Source organism: Argiope bruennichi, chromosome X2 (genome assembly GCF_947563725.1).
Source record: "Argiope bruennichi chromosome X2, qqArgBrue1.1, whole genome shotgun sequence".
In the NCBI taxonomy this organism is placed as follows: domain Eukaryota; kingdom Metazoa; phylum Arthropoda; class Arachnida; order Araneae; family Araneidae; genus Argiope; species Argiope bruennichi.
In genome coordinates, this window is record NC_079163.1 from 37,824,013 (window position 1) to 37,830,012 (window position 6,000).

The following is a 6,000-nucleotide window of genomic DNA, read 5'->3' on the forward strand; positions in this document are numbered from 1 at the left end:
TGAATTCTAATTTTAGTGGAATGCATTCTGTTTCTCCCCTGATTATTACTTTTTCTGAAATAATCGACAAGATCAGTAATATGAAGAATGAGCTACAAGAACTTCAGGATTCTGTAGGAAGGAAGGCCTTCATTCCAGAGAATATTGTTGGTGGTATTAAACTGAGTATATTGACAGGTTTCATTAAAGAAGCTTTTCTCTAAATATTCGTTTTTGAATTCTGAAGCAGATCTTCAAAAATTGAATTTGTCGATTTGTCTAGTTCATTTATATTTCTTGTTTAATTAAGGACTGGAATTTCAGATACATTTTTATTTCTTTTGTTTAAAATTTTAGATTCTACTTTTTCAAAATATTTTATAATTACAGTTTTTTATGAAGAGTTGAAATTGTTACCCATAATTCTTCAAAGTCATTATTTATCGATACCATGCCAAAGCAGCTCTGTTCTGAAGGTAGAGACTGTAAAGTCATTATTGACTGCACTGAATTTCCTGTACAGAAACCTAACAGTCCAGCAGAACAGCAAATGACTGTCAGTTCTTATAAGAATAAAAATAGTTTAAAATGTATGATAGGAATAATGCCTTCAGGAGCCATCAGCATTATTTCACCATGTTACTGCATTAAATGCCATCTGATAGAAGTGTTAGAACCAAATGATGTTATGATGGCAGATAAAGGTTTCCAAATTGAACAAGAATTACAAAAAAAAAAAAAAAAAAAAAAAAAAAAAAATGTAAAATAAATTGTCCTAAATTTTTAAAGGACTGTATTCAGTTTGATGTAACTGAAAGAGTGAATAACTGGAAGATATCCATTGTAAGGCTTACAGTAGAAAGAGCTATTTCATGAATCAAAATGTACAAATATTTTGTAAAGCCTCTCTTTTATACAAGTTTACGTAGTGTTAATTCTTTATTTTTATTATTACTTGCCTGTTGTGTAACTTTCAGATATCATTAGTTTGCCTTTTTCTTATTTGGATTTGATATTTCGTTTTTGGCATTATAATGAAATGCATTGTGAAGTTTTACTTTTGTATTATGAACCTTAAAGTTATTATTATATTTCAGTAATTCATGTTTGGTTCTTGCTAGGTATCCATGTCTAATAACAAAAGAGCAATATGTTTATTTTTATTAGTGTTTTCTTTCTGAGAATTGTAATTTTTGTTTCATTATTTTATCCATAAAAAATATTTTTCATTGTATTTTTATGTAATTTACTGTATCATTTGCAGCTATATTTGCTAACTGTAATTAAATATTCATTGCTGAGCAGTCAAATTGGTATTTTGATAGCAAAACCGGTTGTCAAATTTTCCTTCTTTTGTACTCAAATTTGGGAGACCATGAAAATGGTCACCTAAATTTGAGTTATCAATACTAAGATAATATAATGCTTGAATGAAATGGGTGACTTCTGAAGGCATTATTGCTGGTTTTCTAAACACTTTTGCTGATTTGTGGTGGATTCAAGGTGGAGAATTTATGGCAAGCAACTGTTTCTATCGTTAAAAAGAAATGTCATTAGTTTTTTGTGTTTAAACTGAAATTGATTGTTATCATAACGTCATACTATACCATTGTGCACTTCAGGGTTTTCTGTTTTAAAAAATACAGGTCATTTCATTGAAAATCAATTTCCCTATCTCCATTTATTTTATATATGTATATATTACTTATTTCCAATTTCATCACTCTTTTTTCTGTTTCTTTAATATATCAAATTTGAGTCATTATAAAATTTTGCAAAAATTTCAAAGTGTTTCTTCCAACTCCTCTTTATATCCTATATATATTTATCATTGCCTCATTCTTGTCCATTATATTTAATGTATTGTATGTTTTGTGTTATTTTATGATATTCATTGAATTAATTTTTATCATTGTAACTTTAGCATTTTAAAATACATTTAAGAAATATTCTACTTTAAAAGCATATTGCTCAACATCATAATATGATTCGTTAAAAAGCAATCTTTAAAAAGAAAGCGTTAAAAGCTTTTGTTTAGTATCTAGTATGTTGCTGTTGATGCAATTACATGAGAAAGCAAATCTTGTCCATTTGGAGACCAATGATCCTAAAATAATTATGGAAAGTTAAGCTTTTCCTAGGCAACAATGATTTGAGAGCCGGAAACGGATACTTAAATTTTAAATGCAATTTTACAAAAGAAATCATTTCGACGTGCACGCTCTGATCCTCCATCCTTTTTTCTTCCAATTTCAGTAGCTCTAGACCACATGGTTTACTTGTAGTATGTCAACAAACGCACACACACCGAAACACAATTCTCTTGATTAGTAGTAGAGTTAAATAATGGAAATAGATTAACTTGCATACAGATAATTTTCAAAGGAGATGATAGAGGTTCAAAAAGTTAAAGGAATATTTTATATACATCCAAATCATGACAACTAGAGAGAGATGCCATGTGCATGTTCACCAGTGAAAAATTGAAAACAGAAAGAGGTAACTGGGACCATATTCGAAACTGAAAAATTGTTACATCAGCAGATTATAGTGAGGTAGCAAAAACCCAATCCAAGATAGTTAAAGTTATAGATTTTGAAACATAAGGCAATTTTAGAGGCACAACCAAATTTATTTATTTCAATAAATAGTTGATATATATAATGATGTAGCAAAAGAAATTGAAAGAATTATATATCCTTTCATCACAAAGATTGTAAAAGAAAAAGAAAAGTGACAGATTCAACAATATTTATTCAGAGTGTGAATGTAAATTTTATAACTGTCTAGAAAAAAATCAGTGTCATTATTCAAAACTTTGATTCTTAGTCTAGTAAAAAAAAATTGATGAAAAAAGGATCAAAACTCTATTATTTTACTCTCATTTTATATATACAAATAATAAAAAAAAGATTGTATAGAAATTGCTAACGTATGTGGTATAGAAATCATTATTACATATTACTTATATATTAGAAATAGAATATATATATATATTTTTTATATTAGAAATCATAAAGACATATTACTTATTGTCAAATAGCAAGAGTCCGATGTAAACAAATCTTTATATAAATGTTTCAGATTGTTTCATTGAATATTTTTATGGATGTATTTAATGCAATAACTCACTAATTACAGGAGCTGCAAAATATTATTAGAAATGGTTTCAAGAGGGCTTATTATATCATTGAAAATTCCATTCAGTCAGAGGAAAGAAGAGGTTTTAAAAAATCGATAGGTTTCAAGCAAAAAGTTTATTCGAGTGCGAAAATTGGCTGAATCATTGGTAATTAGGCAATCACTTTGACTTATCTCTAGCAATCAATGACATCTCCCGAAAGCTATTAATCTCATAAAAATGATTATCCTAAAACTCAAAAATTGGTTTTTAATGATATCAACTTATTTTATTTTTAATAATTTTTTAACTTTTATTTAATACGTTCATGGTCTGTTATAATGTTTTACTGTCATGATGAAATTTAAACTCATCCATCAAAACATACATTTGCATGCTTTTGCCAATGTTAAAATAAAAACTACTTTCTTTGTATATTCATTCCAAAATAGGATTTTCACTTCTGCTTTTATTTCATACTACATACATTTATTAATTTTCACTCATTATAATTTGTCGCAGATTGGTTCAATGAAATTCATTCAGTCAAATCAAACAACAAGCAGAATTGAAGAAAATGTATTCTATATTAATTGTATTACAACCTGAAAAGTCAATACCTTGGCAAACAATTTGATCAACTAAGGTGGCTAGTATTATTGATACCTCTGAGTCAGAGAATAGGATGAATTAATATTGATAGAAAAATCACAAACTCAATTTATTATTGTATTAGGAATATAAATATTATTAGTTTGGAATCTAGAAAAATAATTTATTGCATACACACACAATGAAGAACAGTAAATCTATCTCTGTATTTTAACCAAACTGATTCTCGGCACGTACAAAGAATCGTATCAAAAACATTTTTTTTTTTTAAATTTTACTTATCCTAATATCAAATAAAGCAAAAGGAAAAGAAAAAAACAAATTACCTTGTAATTATTACTTATTTCCGTCTCGGAAACTTCATCTTCATCTGTTGAGGGCGGCGAAGTTACTTCAGTAAAATTTACTGTAAATAAAATAACTTAAATGTAAATCAAGACGCATTATTTGAACATGCAAGTAAATTAAGAAATGGATCAGTGTTGCAAATTTCGTGACATTCTCTTCTGCTTCGTTCGCAATTTTGTCAATACTTAGACAGATTTACCTTATAAGAGTAATTTCTTTCTTTTCTAAATTAGTGACAATATTTCCTTGACTTACCCTTAAGCTTACACAATATGACACAGTATGCGCTTAATAGTACACTGAATAAAATGAAATATATATGTTGAATATCTTACTTTTGACTGATTGGATCCAATATTTGATACAGATTCATAATTTTGGTAACAAGACCAGATATGAAATTTCATTTATAAGCATTGATTTCCAACATTGTAATGCATTATGTATTTATCATGTTTGTATTCATATGAATATTTAAACCATGAGATAGTCAAACTGCTGATAGATTTCATTCAAAATTTGATACATATCTGCAGTTTGAAGATAAATTTTATCCACTTACCTGATAACATTTTCAATTCACATGCACCATATTCTCATTCACTCAGACAGAAATCTAATAAACAGAAGGAAAAAAAATTCATTTTAAATTTAATAAAAATTTGAAATTTCAGGATAAAGACTACATTCTGAATTTCATCTCTCTCACTCATTGCATCTTTTATCTGTTCACATATACATATTTCTAATTTTTTTTTTAATTAAAAAGGTATAATATGTAGAGATGACTCAACATCTAAAAATTAACTGACAATTAAAGATTTCAATATTTCAGTACATTTTCTAGCAATTCTTAAAGTGCTGTTGAATTTTTAAAATAACTCATAGAACTGTTAACAGTATTTGTCAAACGTAATATAAAAAAAGTGCTAATATAATATCCCATAAAAAGAAATCATAATTAAAAAAAAATCTCGTTATTTACATTACCTATGCCTATGTCCAAGGTATGTTATTTTTATAATATTTGCTGACAATTAGGGTTGTCTGGCTTTTTATTTTTTGTAGATTTAAGAAGATACCTCACTTGGCAAAACGAATGCAGGATTCACTTTTTCACCAATTGCGATGCTGCAGTCATGAACAGAATCAAAAGATTAATATAATCTTGTCAGATGCTGACAAATTACAGAAATTGCTCCATTTAAACCCGTTCCTAGTGCAAGGCCTATTAATAATGTTTTATCAAAAACATTATTAATAGGCATGACTCAATAGATAACATGAAATACACCCGACAAAGCAAAATATTATTTACGATAAAAGACCCGATATGTGTTGTGCAATTATTGTAACTTAATAAATTTATGGATAAAGATATCGTGACAGATGTGATTTGGGAAAACATTTCTTCTCGCTTCTTACTTTTTGACATACAAACAAATACCCTGATGGATCAACTAGCAGCAGAAATGCAGAAAAAAATAACCCTACTGAGGTTGTAATGCGGATAATTTTAAAACAAAACACTAAAAAGGATATATCAACAGTCCTAATAACTGTTCAAGGAACAACTCTGACCGGCTCCGTCAAAATTTGGTTTATTAACCTGCGAATCCAGCAATTTATAGACCAACAACAAATGCTATTCTTTTGCCCATCTAACATCTGCCATCTTTGAGGAGTGATATAGCTTGGGCCTTGCCAAGGGCCAGAAAAATGTATTTACTGCAACGGTCCTCATAATGTTAAATGTAGATTATGTCCACCATATGTAAAAGGACAAAAAATACTTCAACTTAAGTGCCGAACCACTTGGCAAATGGCGAAGCTCGCAGAATTTTTTTAATCTAGCATCAAATATTCTGATACTGTCAAAATCATGCCTTCAACTACTGACCTACAAGATTCTTTCAACGCAAAATTTGAATCATTTCTAC

The 6,000-nt window shown here is 28.4% G+C and overlaps 1 protein-coding gene across 6 annotated transcripts in view; it reads left to right on the forward strand.

Moving 5' to 3' along the window:
• Positions 1–3,541, forward strand: part of LOC129960168 (elongin-A3-like) — a 42,657-nt gene extending 39,116 nt beyond the window's left edge. For 5 of the 6 annotated variants that reach the window (XM_056073367.1, XM_056073365.1, XM_056073368.1 and 2 more), the window contains one exon: positions 17–3,541. The gene's annotated coding sequence lies outside the window, so the exon portion shown is untranslated. The remainder of the gene's footprint in view (positions 1–16) is intronic. The other variant, XM_056073366.1, reaches the window with a different exon arrangement.
• The last annotated feature ends 2,459 nt before the right edge of the window (positions 3,542–6,000 follow it).